The sequence below is a fragment of the Rattus rattus genome, chromosome 6, assembly GCF_011064425.1.
Source record: "Rattus rattus isolate New Zealand chromosome 6, Rrattus_CSIRO_v1, whole genome shotgun sequence".
NCBI lineage: Eukaryota > Metazoa > Chordata > Mammalia > Rodentia > Muridae > Rattus > Rattus rattus.
Window position 1 is genome coordinate 132,456,609 of NC_046159.1, and position 17,841 is coordinate 132,474,449.

At 44.1% G+C, this 17,841-nt stretch overlaps 1 protein-coding gene across 1 annotated transcript in view; it reads left to right on the forward strand.

Moving 5' to 3' along the window:
- The window catches only part of Slc25a13 (solute carrier family 25 member 13), a 180,864-nt gene that overhangs the window by 38,461 nt on the left and 124,562 nt on the right, over window positions 1–17,841 (forward strand). The window lies entirely within an intron of this gene.

Below are 17,841 nucleotides of genomic sequence, written 5' to 3' on the forward strand. Positions count from 1 at the left end.
TAATTATTACCTTTTATGAGACAGGATTAATTATTACCTTTTATTTCTCTGTATAGCCCTGGCTGATTGGAACTCACCCTTTAGACCAGGTTGGCCTAGAATTCAGACATCCTCCTGCTTCTTCCTCTTGAATTTATTTATTTTTAATTGATAAAGAATACTATCATTTACAATATATTTTGAAGTACACATTCATTGTAGAAAATGGGCTCATCTACGCAGCTATCATATCTGTTACATTATGTGCTTATTCTGTTTTGTATTCGGAACATTTGACTCTCCCTTAGCAATTTTCTAGTGTGCGTGTGGTCTTCTTAACCATAACACATGGTGCCCAAGACTTGTCTTTTGAAACTATTTTGTTCTTTGAACAGCATTACCTCACCTTTCCTACACCAGCCCTTGTAGGCACCATTCTACTCTGCGTTTGTGGATTCTGAATTTCTTTAGACTCTGCTTATAGGTCAGAACATTGTACCCTTTGTTTTTTCTATGCCTGGTTTATTTCACCTACTACATGTTTTCTGGGTTCATCTGTGTCATCACATGGGACAGCATTTTTTAAAAGGCTGAGTACTATACTGTTTTATTAGATGTACATAGCATATGCTTAACTTACTCATGTATGGATACTTGCTTGAGGTGACATCATCATCTTGGCTACTGGGGTGAGCGTAGGAGGGCAGGCATTTCTTTAATACATTGATCATTTTCTCCAGCCTTTTTCTCTGGGGAATTAGAAAGCTCATAGTTGTAAAGAATTTTTGTTGGTCAGTGACCAGTGAAAAACATCCATTTCTTCTCCCGGTGGTACCTTTGGTCTTATCCAGAGATCTGCTAGGCAGAGATGTGCTGCAACAGCTGCTCCTGTCTGACCTGGGGTGGACTCAGGCACAGCAGAGTTAAGTGCCTGTGCTCACCATGACTAAAGTCCCCAGCTTGCTGGAGCTCACTTGTTCTAAGCTAGAGGTTCAGGAGGTCATGGCTTAGTCGACCCTGGACGTCAGTAGTTTTTCCCTGGGCTCTGTCCAGAGGCCACGCAGTGGCTCTGTTTGTCATTTAGGTGACTAAGTAGAGGATGACATGGCATGTAGGAGGAAGAAGATAGTGTGGCGTGTGGGAGGAACATGTGTTTGCCATCTCAGATCCTCTGCTGTTGACATGGATTTGCTTTATAGCTGAGGCCACCTTCAAACTCATAGTAATCCTCCTGCCTCAGCCTCACAAAAGCTGTGCTTATAGGAGTGTGTCATCATATCCAGTGAACTGTATTTATCATTTTTCCTTTCTGAAGCCTAGTGTTTTTGTTTGTTTGTTTAGCTTGGTGATGGCCACCAAGGTTTGGGTCAAATGTTTTCAGGTTTTGGTCTGTCTGTCTGTCTGCCTGCCTGCCTGTCTGTCTGTCTGTCTCTCTTTGCGGTTTGTTTGTTTGCTTTTGTTTACTTTGTTTTCGTTTGTCTGTTTTTCCAGACAGGGCTACCCTGGAGTTCGTTCTGTAGACTAGGCTGACATTGACCTCAGATATTTGTCTACCTCTGCTGAACGTAAAGGTGTGCCCCACCTCCCAACCCCCCACCCCTGGTATTTTTTGGTTTCTTATTTAAGGAATTTAAATAAAATCCCACCCACAGAGATTGCAAAGCAATAAAGAAACTTTATTTAAAGCGAAGCAGAAAAAAAATGATCAGAATATACTTCAAGAGAGCAGAATATTCTTCAAGAGAGATTACCCTTCAAAGAATCAAGGATGGAGGTCGTCAAGATCCTCGGTGATTGAGACTTTTCTGTGGGGTTCAATAGAGGAAGGAGTTGGGTTATTAAGGGGTGTAGTGAATGTGCCTCTCTGTTTCATTTGATGGCTTAAGTCATGTTATTCTACGGCACATATCTTCTCATAATGCATCTGATTTTAATCCCATGCATGTCCGATCATGCAGAGGCATCAGATGGTAAATGGGGGATTCTAAGAGTTTACTTGAGGACAGAATATTACCTTACTGCCTATGCCTATCCCAAGCCAGTCTAGGCTAGATCAGACTTTCCATTCTTCTATGTGGATACATTAGGGATATATTTGAATAGAAACTGTCTAAGTTTCTATTGTTAGTTGTTTATAGGGGAGGAGAAACTTACTCCATTATTCTGAGAAGGGTATGGCTGGCCTGCTGCAGGTAGGGCTCCATGGTTGCTAGGTGCATTGTTGAATGAGAGGTGTGTGTGCCCAGTACACGAAGGAAAAGGAGCTGCCTGCCTTGCGCACTATTAGAAGAGAAGGGTGTTCACAATTCAGATTAATCGGGGACCCTTTGCTTGCCTGCCTCAGGTTGCTTTGCTTTGCTTTGGCTTTTGGGTCAGTCTCGCTAGCACAGTTTGGCTGAAGTACTCAATGCAGTTCAGCTGCTCCGGCTGCTTCTTCTTCCTCTTTGTCTAGTTCAGCTTCTTCCTCCTCTTCCTCCTCTTCCTCTTCCTCCTCATCCTCTTTTTTCTTCTTCCTTCCTTCTTTTTCTTTTTCTTTTTCTTCCTTCTTCTTCCTTCTTCCTTCCTCCTCCTCTTCCTCCTCATCCTCTTTTTTTCTTCTTCCTTCCTTCTTTTTCTTTTTCTTTTTCTTCCTTCTTCTTCCTTCTTCCTTCCTCCTCCTCCTCCTCTTCCTCCTCATCCTCCCCATCCTTTTTTTTTTTTTTTTTTTTTTTTTTTTTTTTTTTTTTTTTTTTTTTATTTAAAATTTTTTTTTTTTTTTTTTTTTTTTGGGGCTGGGGCCCAAACCCAGGGCCTTTCCCTGCTTTTTTTTTGAGCTAAAACCCAACCCCCTTTTTTTTTTTTTCTTTTTTTTTTTTTTTTACTTTTTCTCTTCTTCCTTCTTCCTTCCTTCCTCCTCCTCCTCTTCTTCCTGCTCCTCCTCCTCCCTCCTCCTCCTCCTCCCCCTTCGCCTTTCATTTTTTTTTTTTAGACAGGTTTTCTTTTGTATAGCCTTGACTGGCCTGGCAAACTCTGTAAACCAGGTTGGCCTCAAACTCAGAGGTCTGCCTCTGCCTCCCAAGTGCTAGGATTAAAAGCATGTATCACCACTGCCTGGCCCAGTTTAGAGCTTCTACCGATGGGTTTAATCAATGTGTAAAGTTAGTTTGAGAAACACAAGCAAATGCATGTGGACTGATGGGTGGATTACCCCCACGGGCTCTAAATTCCATCATTGGAGTCTTTAAGCAAACAAACAAAATTTTTAGATATATTTTATGTGCATGGGTGTTCTGCCTGCATTTATGTTTGTATACCAAAGTTCATGCTTGGTGCCCTAGGAAGTCAGAAGAGGAAAACAATCTGAGAGTGTTAGGAGCTGAACTGGAGACCTTTGCAAGAGCCACAAGTACTCTTAACTGCTAAGCTGACTCTCTAGTCCCATCAGGGTCTTTCTAGATAGAAAGAAGGTTATTCCAGACAGCCAGGCAGTTCTTTCTTAGGGTACAAGGAGAAACCTTGATGAAGACAGCCCCGGATGAGAGACACAGTGTGAGAGATAGGAAATCGAAGCTTCATTTCCACTGAGAGGTCAGTGAAGATATCCCATGAGTGACATGTGGGCTGTAGGACCTGGGGTCAGGAACCGAGGACAAAACATTTGGGGCAGAAAAACAGGGTTCTGGAGAAGCCCTGCATTTTGTGATATGTGTCTAGCATGTCTGGATCTAGAAATGCAGGGTTTGGTGGGAAAGGTTGGCCATGTGTAGGAAACGTCAGGGCTCATTGTTAAGGTTGATGATGAGAACACATCGTAAGCCGTAAGTCGTGGTGAGCCACCCAGGGCTGGTTTGAATCAGGAAGTCGGCAGGGTTTCCTGTGGGGCAGCATAACCCCTATTGATACTCTTTGTTGTGTTTAGGGTTTCCTTTGTTCTACTGTCTTAATCAATTTAAGGATGGATTTAATCAATTTATGAAGGTCCTTGAGGGAGACAAAGAGAGACTTTGAATGCCCTGGGACTGGAGCCTCTGGTTTGGGGGTTTCCTGAGTGTGTGTGGGGCCTTGCCTTCCATCTGAGGAGGGGGAAGGGATGGGTTTTAGGATGTCTCGGGGCCCAGACCCACCTACAAAGCCATGTAACTAAGCAGTGTGAAATGTTGCCCTGGCTGTTCACTGTACATGGCTTCTGATGTGTCTTTTAGATCTGGTGGTGACTGTAGCTTTTAACTAAGATGGAAACCATGCTATATCTATCTAAATATAATTTTCATATACAGCTCATACCACTTATCCGCTAGGAACCAGGTGGAGGTCTCATGTTAGTCCGTATGAGCTTTGCCAAACACATTTCTGTCTCTTTTTCATGATTATCTTGTTCATGAGAGTGAGCTAAGACCAAGGAAACGTCGTGACTAAGTGGGGCTAGGATGAGGTGAGTTGTTGACTTCTTAGCTGGCTGCCTGCAACAGTTACTGAGCCCTGTTTGTCAGGGGCTCCTGTGGCTGGAATATCTCGTTGGCTTGCTAGGATCGCCTATAAGTTTTCCATAGACAGTTGTCCCTCTGTGGACATGGTGGGTTGGTTTCAGGACCCATACAGGATCCTGTCAAGATCTGCCCATGCCCAGGTGTGTTCTATAAATTTCTGTGATTCTTACATCGGAACTATCACATTCTCCACTCTGCTTTAAATCATTAGATGATGTACTAGCACAGTATAATGCTGTGTGGAACGTCCTTCTCTTGTTGTTCAGGGGTAATGACAAGAAAGTGCCTGCTTGGTACAGACTCAGTTCTTTTTCTGAGTGTTTTCTAGCTGTACTTGGTTAAATGTTTATTTTTGGGGTCTGTGGACACAGCACATGCTTCCCACCTTGGGTATAGAACCCTTTTCACTCGGAGATGTGCCTTCTGTGAGGACAGACTTGGGAAGGGGAGTGTCAGATACCCTGTTGTTACTGATGAGCTGACAGGTACAGGGTACATCCTTGTCAACCCCCACCCCTCTCAGAGAGGATTACCACCACATAGGAATAAATCCTCTCTGTTTAGAGAACAAAGACCCAGTCCTGTCTGAGGAATATAGGGTGCCCAGAAAAAAAAAATAGTGGAAGACAGGTTTTAGACGTGTGGCCCGTGTGAAAGAGCGTCGTGTTATTTCCATGTTCATTGCTTCCTAGCAAGGAAACTACAGCCCTTTAAATCCTTCCCAGAGTGAAGGAGGATGTAATAGTGTTGATGATAAAATTATTTTTATATACCTGTTTTCACTTTGTGAGGCTAGGGTGAAGAAATCCAGGCCTTGGCCACATGCTGGGAGTTAATGAGGTTTACAATTGGCAGTGCTTAAAGAGCATTAGGGTAATGTATTTAAACATCGGCTGTTCACAGGCTGAACTGCTCATCATTTGAGGTGTACAGTCCCCATCCGGCAGAGGAGGCCTTTCTGTCTGCTAATGAGGAAAGTTTTTCACCATGGTACAGTGGACATGCGTTTCAGGTAAACACCTGAAATTCATAATCTAGAGAATTAACCAGAGGCATCCCTTTAATTAAAAAGGAAAAAAAAAAAAAACTTGCTAATAATCAACACCAGCCAAAGCAAGGAGCTTAGATGTTCTTCGTAGTCAGTCATCAGACTCCCAAATTAATCTACCAAAACAAAAGGCCTCATTAACCGCTCTCATTGAATCAGGGTTATTTTCTTTCTCTTTCTGCGGATGTCTGATTAACCCCCTTTCTTTTTGCATTACTCACTGCGTGTTTAATATTTGATGTCTGAAATCATAGGTGTGGGGGAGGGAGGGTGCATGCAATGTGGTGGCTAGACACTGTCTACGAGGAGTAAATTCAAAAGAATTTTTAAAAAGGTTGGTATTATGTTGCTGATGCATTTGAAAATCTTTAGGAATGTCAGAAGCCTGGGTTGTATTTTTCTTTTTAATTCCAGAAAGGGTTGATTAGCGACTAGGTACTGATTTCACATCTCATTCATATGTACCCACACCCTCCCCCGCCACTTCCTCTTCTGCTCTAAGCTCTTGTTGGGAGAGTTTTGTTGAAAGGACAAGACATAGACATAGTCAGAGGGGGAAAGGGAGGTCTTAGGAATTTCTCTTACACATGGACTGCTAATAGAAGGCATGCTGACGGACAGGTCTCCCTGGGAAGGGAAGACAATTTGCTTCTTGCAAGAACATGGGCAGTTCTAGAAGGTTCAGAGTGTGGTCAGTGGACCCCTGGAAGCCCAGTGACCTTTTCAGAAGCCGGGGAGGTCAAACTGCTCAAGCACAGATGTGGAAGTGCAGCACATTATAATTACAGCAGTGAGGTTTGAGCAGGTGTCTCTAAGACTGAAGATGGCGAAACTGTTAGTTTTGCCACCAGTCCTTGGTGTCCCCAGATTCCTGCTGACACCTGACCCTAACAACTATGATATTAAGAGGTGGGGCTTCGGGAGAAGTGGCTAAGTCACCAGGGCTATGGCTCCTGGACTGGGCTAGGGATCTTATAAAAAAGACTTGCAGGAGCCTGACCACTCCTCCCACCATGTGAAGAAAACAGAAGGTACCGACCGTCTGTGTGGAACAGGTCTCTACTAGACACTAAATCGACTGGCGTCCCTTAATCTTCCAGAATTGTGAGCAAAGTTCTTCTCCTGTTTAGTAGTCTGAATGAGGTAATTCGGATGCCAACCAGTGAGTTGTCATTGCCTTCCTTACCACACAGTAACAACAACAATAACGTTTTTGCCTCAGGAGGTTCATGAAGTACAAAAGTTACAGACTTTTTAAATTCACGAACATTCACTGGGTGACCAAGTGCGAAGAACACATAAGAACTTACTTATACTTTGAGAGTTGAGGGAAAATCATCAGTTTAGTTAATAACTGAATTATATTTTTTATAGGATTTTTTTTTATCCCAAGAATGAATTATTTAAAGTAACTTTATTTTCATGTGACAGATTCAGGATATTAAAGATTTCCCTAATCTTATTGGCAATAACGTTAATGAAAGTAGCTTTTCAAGTGTGGTAATGAGACACTCCCCCATGTTTGGAAGATCTACATAACTTCAGAGGACAGTATTTTCAGTTGCCCAAGACCTGCTGTAAGAGGATCCCAGCACACACGAGGTTTTAAAGTAACAGTGGAGAAAGGTCCACACAGCTTCAACCAATCCCTGGAACTCCCGCTTGTTGACGCTGGTGTTATAGTAAAGTATAACATCCCAGGTTTAAACCCTACTCTCTTTTCTTCTTGAGAATCCATGTGAGCCTGTAGTCTTTCATAGTCCTCAAAACAGCCTCTTTCCATAGATTGAGTGCTGTGGTTTTCTACTGAGTTGTTAAAAGAATTTTCAGATATAAATATACTTTTTCCACTAAATCTTTTGTTGGAAAACATTGATATCTTTCAAACAAATTATATTATATATAAAGTATATTTTATTATATGAACACTTTTTGGATTTCTTTAATGGAGTAATATATATACTTAAAACTTCTCAGTTTTAATTTCTAATATGATAGTAGATATGATCCTTATAAATAAAAGCTTTGTGGGGCCTAAGTAATTTCTAGGTGACTAAGTTGTCCCAGGGCAGATTCGATGATTGCTGCCCTAGGGGGAAAAGGTGGAAAGGAAGGTAGAGACTAGAGGGCCGTACTGGAGACCTGATGGGCAGATTTAGAAAGAAGTTTTCTTGTGATTTCATTGACTTTATTTTTCTTTTTTGGTCCTGGAAATCCATGAGTGAGAGCTGTACGTTGCAGTATTGGCTGTTTATGGAGCAAATGACACACTGGAATCATCTTGACTAGGATGAGTAGATAATGGAGCAGCAAGACTGGGCAGAACCCATCAGAGGGCCCAGCTGGGACTATCCTAAAACTTAACCTGAGACAGTGAGTATATGAACTGAGAAGACCAGCGAGTGTATGTACTGAGACCAGTCAGTCAGTGTACGTACTGAGACCAGCGAGTGTATGTACTGAGACCAGTGAGTGTATGTACTGAGACCAGCTAGTGTATGTACTGAGACCAGTGAGTGTATGTACTGAGACCAGTGAGTGTATGTACTGAGACCAGTCAGTCAGTGTATGTACTGAGACCAGCGAGTGTATGTACTGAGACCAGTGAGTGTATGTACTGAGACCAGCTAGTGTATGTATTGAGACCAGTGAGTGTATGTACTGAGACCAGTCAGTGTATGTACTGAGACCAGCGAGTGTATGTACTGAGACCAGCTAGTGTATGTACTGAGACCAGTGAGTGTATGTACTGAGACCAGTGAGTGTATGTACTGAGACCAGTGAGTGTATGTACTGAGACCAGTGAGTGTATGTACTGAGACCAGCTAGTGTATGTACTGAGACCAGCAAGTGTATGTACTGAGACCAGTCAGTGTATGTACTGAGACCAGTGAGTGTATGTACTGAGACCAGTGAGTGTATGTACTGAGACCAGTCAGTGTATGTACTGAGACCAGTCAGTGTATGTACTGAGACCAGTGAGTGTATGTACTGAGACCAGCTAGTGTATGTACTGAGACCAGCTAGTGTATGTACTGAGAACAGTCAGTGTATGTACTGAGACAAGCTAGTGTATGTACTGAAACCAGTGAGTGTATGTACTGAGACCAGCAAGTGTATGTACTGAGACAAGCTAGTGTATGTACTGAAACCAGTGAGTGTATGTACTGAGACCAGTGAGTGTATGTACTGAGACCAGTCAGTGTATGTACTGAGACCAGTGAGTGTATGTACTGAGACCAGCAAGTGTATGTACTGAAACCAGTGAGTGTATGTACGGAGACCAGCTAGTGTATGTACTGAGACCAGTCAGTCAGTGTTATGTACTGAGACCAGCGAGTGTATGTACTGAGATCAGTCAGTGTATGTACTGAGACCAGTCAGTGTTATGTACTGAGACCAGTCAGTCAGTGTATGTACTGAGACCAGTCAGTATATGTACTGAGACCAGTCAGTCAGTGTATGTACTGAGACCAGTCAGTGTTATGTACTGAGACCAGTCAGTCAGTGTATGTACTGAGACCAGTGAGTGTATGTACTGAGACCAGTCAGTCAGTGTATGTACTGAGACCAGTGAGTGTATGTACTGAAACCAGTGAGTGTATGTACTGAGACAAGCTAGTGTATGTACTGAGACAAGCTAGTGTATGTACTGAAACCAGTGAGTGTATGTACTGAGACTAGCAAGTGTATGTACTGAGACAAGCTAGTGTATGTACTGAAACCAGTGAGTGAATGCACTGAGACCAGCAAGTGTATGTACTGAGACAAGCTAGTGTATGTACTGAGACCAGCTAGTGTATGTATTGAGACCAGTGAGTGTATGTACTGAGACCAGCTAGTGTATGTACTGAGACCAGTGAGTGTATGTACTGAGACCAGTGAGTGTATGTACTGAGACCAGTCAGTGTATGTAGGGAGACCAGTCAGTGTATGTACTGAGACCAGCTAGTGTATGTACTGAGACCAGCTAGTGTATGTACTGAGAACAGTCAGTGTTATGTACTGAGACCAGCTAGTGTATGTACTGAGACCAGTGAGTGTATGTATTGAGACCAGTGAGTGTATGTATTGAGACCAGTGAGTGTATGTACTGAGACCAGCTAGTGTATGTACTGAGACCAGTGAGTGTATGTATTGAGACCAGTGAGTGTATGTACTGAGACCAGCTAGTGTATGTACTGAGATCAGTCAGTGTATGTATTGAGACCAGTGAGTGTATGTACTGAGACCAGCTAGTGTATGTACTGAGACCAGTGAGTGTATGTACTGAGACCAGCTAGTGTATGTATTGAGACCAGTGAGTGTATGTACTGAGACCAGTGAGTGTATGTACTGAGACCAGTGAGTGTATGTACTGAGACCAGTGAGTGTATGTACTGAGACCAGTGAGTGTGTACGGAGACCAGTGAGTGTGTGTACTGAGACCAGCGAGTGTATGTACTGAGACCAGTGAGTGTATGTACTGAGACCAGCTAGTGTATGTACTGAGACCAGTCAGTGTATGTACTGAGACCAGTGAGTGTATGTACTGAGACAAGTGAGTGTATGTACTGAGACCAGCGAGTGTATGTACTGAGACCAGCGAGTGTATGTACTGAGACCAGCTAGTGTATGTACTGAGACCAGTGAGTGTATGTACTGAGACCAGTGAGTGTATGTACTGAAACCAGTGAGTGTATGTACTGAGACCAGTGAGTGTATGTACTGAGACCAGCTAGTGTATGTACTGAGACCAGTGAGTGTATGTACTGAGACCAGTGAGTGTATGTACTGAGACCAGTGAGTGTATGTACTGAGACCAGTGAGTGTATGTACTGAGACCAGTGAGTGTATGTACTGAGACCAGTGAGTGTATGTACTGAGACCAGCTAGTGTATGTACTGAGACCAGTCAGTGTATGTACTGAGACCAGTCAGTGTATGTACTGAGACCAGTCAGTCAGTGTATGTACTGAGACCAGTGAGTGTATGTACTGAAACCAGTGAGTGTATGTACTGAGACAAGTTAGTGTATGTACTGAGACAAGCTAGTGTATGTACTGAAACCAGTGAGTGTATGTACTGAGACTAGCAAGTGTATGTACTGAGACAAGCTAGTGTATGTACTGAAACCAGTGAGTGAATGCACTGAGACCAGCAAGTGTATGTACTGAGACAAGCTAGTGTATGTACTGAGACCAGCTAGTGTATGTATTGAGACCAGTGAGTGTATGTACTGAGACCAGCTAGTGTATGTACTGAGACCAGTGAGTGTATGTACTGAGACCAGTGAGTGTATGTACTGAGACCAGACCAGCGAGTGTATGTACTGAGACCAGCGAGTGTATGTACTGAGACCAGCTAGTGTATGTACTGAGACCAGTGAGTGTATGTATTGAGACCAGTGAGTGTATGTATTGAGACCAGTGAGTGTATGTACTGAGACCAGCTAGTGTATGTACTGAGACCAGTGAGTGTATGTATTGAGACCAGTGAGTATATGTACTGAGACCAGCTAGTGTATGTACTGAGATCAGTCAGTGTATGTATTGAGACCAGTGAGTGTATGTACTGAGACCAGCTAGTGTATGTACTGAGACCAGTGAGTGTATGTACTGAGACCCAGACCAGTGAGTGTATGTACTGAGACCAGTGAGTGTATGTACTGAGACCAGTGAGTGTATGTACTGAGACCAGTGAGTGTATGTACTGAGACCAGTGAGTGTATGTACTGAGACCAGTGAGTGTATGTACTGAGACCAGTGAGTGTATGTACTGAGACCAGTGAGTGTATGTACTGAGACCAGTCAGTGTATGTACTGAGACCAGTGAGTGTATGTACTGAGACCAGTCAGTCAGTGTTATGTACTGAGACCAGCGAGTGTATGTACTGAGACCAGCGAGTGTATGTACTGAGACCAGCTAGTGTATGTACTGAGACCAGTGAGTGTATGTACTGAGACCAGTGAGTGTATGTACTGAGACCAGTGAGTGTATGTACTGAGACCAGTGAGTGTATGTACTGAGACCAGTGAGTGTATGTACTGAGACCAGTAGTGTATGTACTGAGACCAGTGAGTGTATGTACTGAGACCAGTGAGTGTATGTACTGAGACCAGTGAGTGTATGTACTGAGACCAGCTAGTGTATGTACTGAGACCAGTCAGTGTTATGTACTGAGACCAGTCAGTGTATGTACTGAGACCAGTGAGTGTATGTACTGAGACCAGTCAGTGTATGTACGGAGACCAGTGAGTGTATGTACTGAGAACAGTCAGTGTACGACTGTATCCTTTTCATCACTGAGACAGAAACAGCTTACTTCTGACAGGAAGGAAGACAGAAGGAAGGACTTACTTCAGTTTGGTTTAGGAGGTAGCATCTATTTGGCAGGGAGAGTAAAGTAGCTGAACATCTATCTCTGAGTGCCATCTCTGGTGGCAGGAGCTCGAGCCACAGCTCGTCCACAAGTTGATGGATCAGCCTGCAGAAAAATGGGAGAAGCTCAGAAGTGTATGCCACCTTTAAGATATCCCCCAGTGTCTCAAGCTAGGTAGTCAGTCTGGATCCCAAAGGTTTCACAACCTTCTAGGACAGTCCCCCACCCCAGCTGATGACCAAGTGTTTAAACACGCATGCCTGTGGGAAATATTCCACCTTCCAGCAACACAGTAGCGCTGTATGCTTTCCTTAAAGTTCAGCTGTTCCAGCCCTGCATGGGTTTAGGCATAGCAGGGCTTGAGGTCTTTGCTGTCAAGAATCTAGAGTACAGGATATTTCTTAGAGGTATGGGACACTCAGGGAGCATTTTAGTGTAGTACATATTTTCTGGGTTTTTTTGGGGAATGGGGGAGAGCTAGTACTGAACATTGAACACAGGGCCTTTTGGATTCTAAGCAAACACTTCCCGTTAGATTTGTTTTCTGTAGGGGCAAAGTGGCTGGCGGGGGTCAGAGCACTTAGAGAGGATACTACAGTATAGGCTCCATTAATGACATTCATTGTTCAGTGTGGATGGAAGCGGCTGAAGTTGGGGCACCAACAGAGAGAGCGAGAAAAGGAAAAGACAGTGCTTGCCAAGCAAGAAGCACAACGCTGAGAATAAGGAGGTGAAGGAACACCCATTCAGAGCCTGCCCCACATGTGGCCCATACATATACAGCCACCAAACTAGATAAAGCAAAGAAGTGCAGGCCAACAGGAACCAGATGTAGATCTCTCCTGAGAGACACAGCCAGAATACTGCAAATACAGAGGCGAATGCCAGCAGCAAACCACTGAACTGAGAACGGGACCCCCGTTCAAGGAATCAGAGAAAGGACTGGAAGAGCTGAAGGGACTTGAGACCCCATATGAACAACAATGCCAACCAACCAGAGCTTCTACAGACTAAGCCACTACCCAAAGACTATACATGGACTGACCCTGGGCTCCAACTGCATAGGTAGCAATGAATATCCTAGTAAGAGCACCAGTGGAAGGGGAAGCCCTTGGTCCTGCCAAGACTGAACCCCCAATGAACGTGATTGTTGGGGGGAGGGTGGTAATGGGGAGAGGATGGAGAGGGGAACACCCATATAGAAGGGGAGCGGGAGAGGTTGGGGGATGTTAGCATGGAAACCGGGAAAGGGAATAACACTCGAAATGTAAATAAGAAATACCCAAGTTAATAAAGATGGAGGAAAAAAAAAGGAGGTATTGGTAATGCTAAAATCTTAGTCCTGACTATGAATTGGGCAGCTACAAAGGGGGAGAAAGAGATCCTAGCAGAAGCGACACCATCGTGACTCGGAGAGCCATGGTGTGGGATGTGTCTGAGTTTTAAAGAATCAATAATGGATTGCAACTATTTTGAATTGAAGGGTAAATATATTAACATTTTTGAGGATTCGGGTTGGAGTGGAGTTGGAGTCGTGCCTGCCTGGCCCCTAAAAAGATGGGTGCAGTGGGGAACTGAGGTGGGTGAGGCGTTAGAAACGAGGAGGGTGCCGAGAGCCGAGATGCGCTGTGGACATTCCTCTGGGCCACACATACTGGAATCGCAATACTAAATTATAAAGGAAAGGAAATCAAATGTAACCACTGTGACATAAAGCTAGTCACGGATCTGTTTCTCTGCCAATGTCAGTATTAGGACAGGTTGTGACCGTTCCTCCACTAAATGACCTGCACAGAAGCTGTGAGGAGTTCCTGACACAAAACTGCCCTGGTTTGCATGTGTCCCCCAAAGCCCATGTGTTGGAAATGTATACACTGGTGACAGTGTTGAGTTGTGGGCTCTTGAAGCATGGAGGTCTCTGGAGTAAGCTACTGATGCCAGCTAGCATAGGAAGGTGTGTGCTTTAGTTTTGTTTTGGGTTTTTGTTTGTTTGTTTTTTTTAAATCAAATGAGACTGGCCTTCCTGTCCTTGTTGGTGGAATGCTGTGTTTTGTATTCTAGAACACAGCAAGAATCCCTTAACATGCCCCAGGCCCTTGATCTGGAGGCCCCCTGCCCACCACCACCTCCTCCTGTCACCAGCTGTCAGCACTGGAAGTGCAAATCCGCTGTTTATAGATGGCCCAGTGCCACAGCAGCACAAAAGATAGAAACCACTAGGGGATTTAATGCTTATTAACTTTCCCTCTGGTTCATGAGTCACTTCCCAGAATAAACTCTGCAAGTCAGGCTTTAGTAAAACGGCGGGGATGAGACTTGAGTGCAATCTGATATAAACGTTTTAGGGTTATCAGTTTTGAGTGGGGGGGGAGGGGGAGCAAGAACAAAAGCTCTCCCTGCCTCAGCCTCCCAAGTGTTGGGATTTTAGGGGCACATGTCTTGGCCTAGCCTCTTAATCTTTTTCATGAACAGTTGTACAGAACTTACCTGGGAAATAGGTTGCCATGAACTTTGAATGACTTACGACCTTTTCAGGGAGTGGAAGGAGGTGAGTTTTCAGTTCACATTAATATTTCTAACAGATAAATTAAAGTGATACACTAAGTACAAAGTAGTTTTTAATCTCTTTGCTTTTCTGTCTGTCTCTTTTTCATTGAAAATCCCGGTTGCTGGCAACATTCACGGAACCACATCTTTGTGTTATGCACATGTTCAAAGTAATAACACCTGTGTTGCTTCTAACAGTTAGATATTGAATGGAGATTAAGATTTCTTCTCAGCTGTTTGTGCTTATACCGTATTCCATGAATATACACAGTTAAAGCGTTGCGTTCTAGAGCATTTGATATACTCCCTTGCTCCCTGGGGTTTTGCCACTGACTTGATAGGTGGTTAGGTTCATTTGTTTCAGTTTGTTTTCAATTTTTAGGCATTCTTTTCTTTCTTTTTTCTCTGTGGGGTGGGGCTTTGGACTTAATTGCATTTTGCATGTGTAAAACACATGGTCCCAAAGTCCAGACTGTGACATAGAAGGAATGTCTGTGGGGCAGCCTGACCTACGTCTGTTCTCCGCTGGGCGCCTTCCTCTCTGGAGTCACTCTTTCTCCTTTATCCTTTAGTTTCTCTTTCCACAGAATACTTCTCTTCCTTGATAAGTGAATTGATACCAGCAGTCATGTTCATGCTGGCTTCTTAAACAGGACAGACAGCTAATAAATGCTCTTTCTCCATCCCACTCCCGCAGACACACACGCTGGAAAGTGTGCTTTATACGCAGCGTTTTATATTGAGTGTGTATTATGTTCTCCAAAGAAAGAGTCAGTAGGTATAGTTTTACTCTACGGAATCAGCTCTTAGTTATGGTGCCCGAGCTGTCGCACTGTGTCACCCGTGTGCTGGCTGGAGCCTGAGGAAAGCCAGTGGTGTGGTAGTCATCTTCTGAGACCCGGGGGGCCTAAGAGATCTGTGAACAGGCACACAGGCACAAGGGCCACACTGAGTACTGGATCCCGTATCCATGTAAAAAGCTGTGTATGGTGCAGTGTCTGTAATCCCAGTGCTGGGAAGGCAGAGACAAGATTTCTGAGACGTGCTGGCCACCTAGTCTCCATGAATGTCAGTCTAAGCTCTAGGTTTAGTGAGAGACCCTGCCTCAAAAAAGTGTGGAGGATTGAGGAGGACACCCAACATCCTCTGACTTTTACCCAGGTATGAGCACTTGCACACAGATGATACACTTGAAAACCCACACATGCACGTGCAAACACACACACACACACACACACACACACACATACACACACACATACACTCACACCCACACACGCACGTGCGCACACTCACACATGCACACACATAATGTAACTTTCCATCTGGGGTGTGTCCATGTTCCAATTCAAGTGCTCAGCTAAGAGAACACGATCTTCTTTGCTCTTAAGTGTTTGTTCCATTCAAGCCCATGGTGATTGGATAATGCCCGCCATATTGGGAGCAAGTCCATCTAGGAAAATGCCAGCCTTATCATTAGATACACCTCAAAGCATTGTTTCCCCTGGGCTCCCCATATCCTAATTAAGCTGACATATAAGACAGTTGAGAGAACGGGATACAACATGACATGTACTGAATTACCCTGAGTTTCTCCTGTGTGCCCCTGTTTGCGCACCAAACACTTCTTAGGGCTGCTTTGATGTTTCGTTTCTTTGTTATTGTAACACATGTGTGCATGCGTGTACATGTAACTTCTGATACCTCCTGCTATAAGGCATGATGGATCTTGCTCACAGGAAAAGCATTGCATAGTGGAAGGAACAGTAAGAGTGGCTGACACGCATTTGCATTTTACTAGGTCTCTTAAGACCTTAGGCAAATGGCCTACAGGCAGAGCCTGTTTTGTCACTGAGAAGATTGTGCTACATCCTGCTCTTTGGATGCTTGATGTTGTTACCCAGGGGAATGACGTCTGTGAGTGTTCTGTTAGCTTCCACCTTAGCTGACCCAGTGATCCCATTCCCTTCCTCCTTCTCCAGTTCCTGCTATGACTACGTCTTCTACGCCTCCCTGATTATTGGGTTCCTTCCCCATGATCCTTACAGCCTTTCTCCAATGTGAAGAACATCTTTTCCCATTACACCCTCTGCCCGCCAGCTTCCGCCTGGCTTCTCCTTCTGTAACCCTCAGCTACAGAGGTGTCTGTTCTGGTGCTTGCAGTTAATTTCCCTGCTCGTTCACTCTTCAGCTGCACTCCACAGGTTTCCCTCGCTGCTGGACTGAATTTGCCCTTTTTAAGTCAGCACCGCAGACTCCAACGATAATATTAGCCCGCAGGTCGGCCTGGGCGATCCATCACACTTTCTTGTAACACTTTGTAACACTTTGTTTCTTCGCTCTCCAAACCTTGCTCGCAGATTTTCCTTCTGTCTCGCAGCCTGTTCTATCTCAGACTCCTTTTCTGGTTTTTCTCCATCTCCCTAGTTCACTCATACTTTCTGGGTTTTTTCCTGTGTCACATCTTAAATACTCAATGCCATGTTTACGTCTTCATTCCACTTATCTCCACTGAACTATAGTTCTTTTGAGGCTCCTATCCTGTTCCCAGCACCCCTGCAAGGGACCTGACTTGGAAGCCAGTTGAAACTATTTAGTCCCGACTGTCCCTGTCACATCCCTGCTGATCTTCATCTGTGGTTTATATTTGCTCAGTTCCTGCCTTCTAGAGCAGTGAATGCAGCTATGTCTCCTCATGCCCATCATGATTTAGGCTATTAATTTCAAATTTTTAGATTCATTTAAAGCAATAGATTTTCTTTTTTAACTCCAGAAGCAAGCTAGCCGAGCCTCGAAAGAACCCGAGAGCTGGCTGAAAATGTAATCCAAGATTTCTGATCTGGCGTTTGCACGATTCAGTATTTTATTTATTTATTTATTTTTAAGACCGGAAGTGAAGAGTCACTAACTTTAGGAAGGGGAAAAAAGGGATAAAAAGGCCAAGGTTTCTCTTCTGTAGTCTTTTTATCTAGAGAAAGGGGCTTCAGACTGAGTAGCTTAATTTACTTTCCAAAGGCAGGAGAAAGCAGTCAACTGCTTTTAGGGCTGCTCCTGCCAGGCCTGCTCAGTGCTGTAGTCCTGGCCGGGGTGAAGGTGTGGTGGTGTCATGAGATTGTTAGAAACTGGGCTTGCAGACAGATGCTTAGGGAGTGAGGGGCCGGGCTGAGCACACAGGGCGGGTGGGCCAACAGTTCCTTCTGTTACCTGGTCTTTGGCCTTCATTGAATGAACGAAAATGGAAACTTCAATAGACCCAGGTTTAAGACAGTCCTACTAAACCCTTGCAGTGATTTTAAATGAAATCTACATCTCAGGGTGACCCCTGTTATCACAGGAGAGTCTCAGAACATTTTGTTGAGATTCTTTATAAGCATAGTTTCCTATGGAAGAGTCACTTTTGTGGGTCCAGCTTTCTGCCAACTTTTTTTATTTTTATTTATT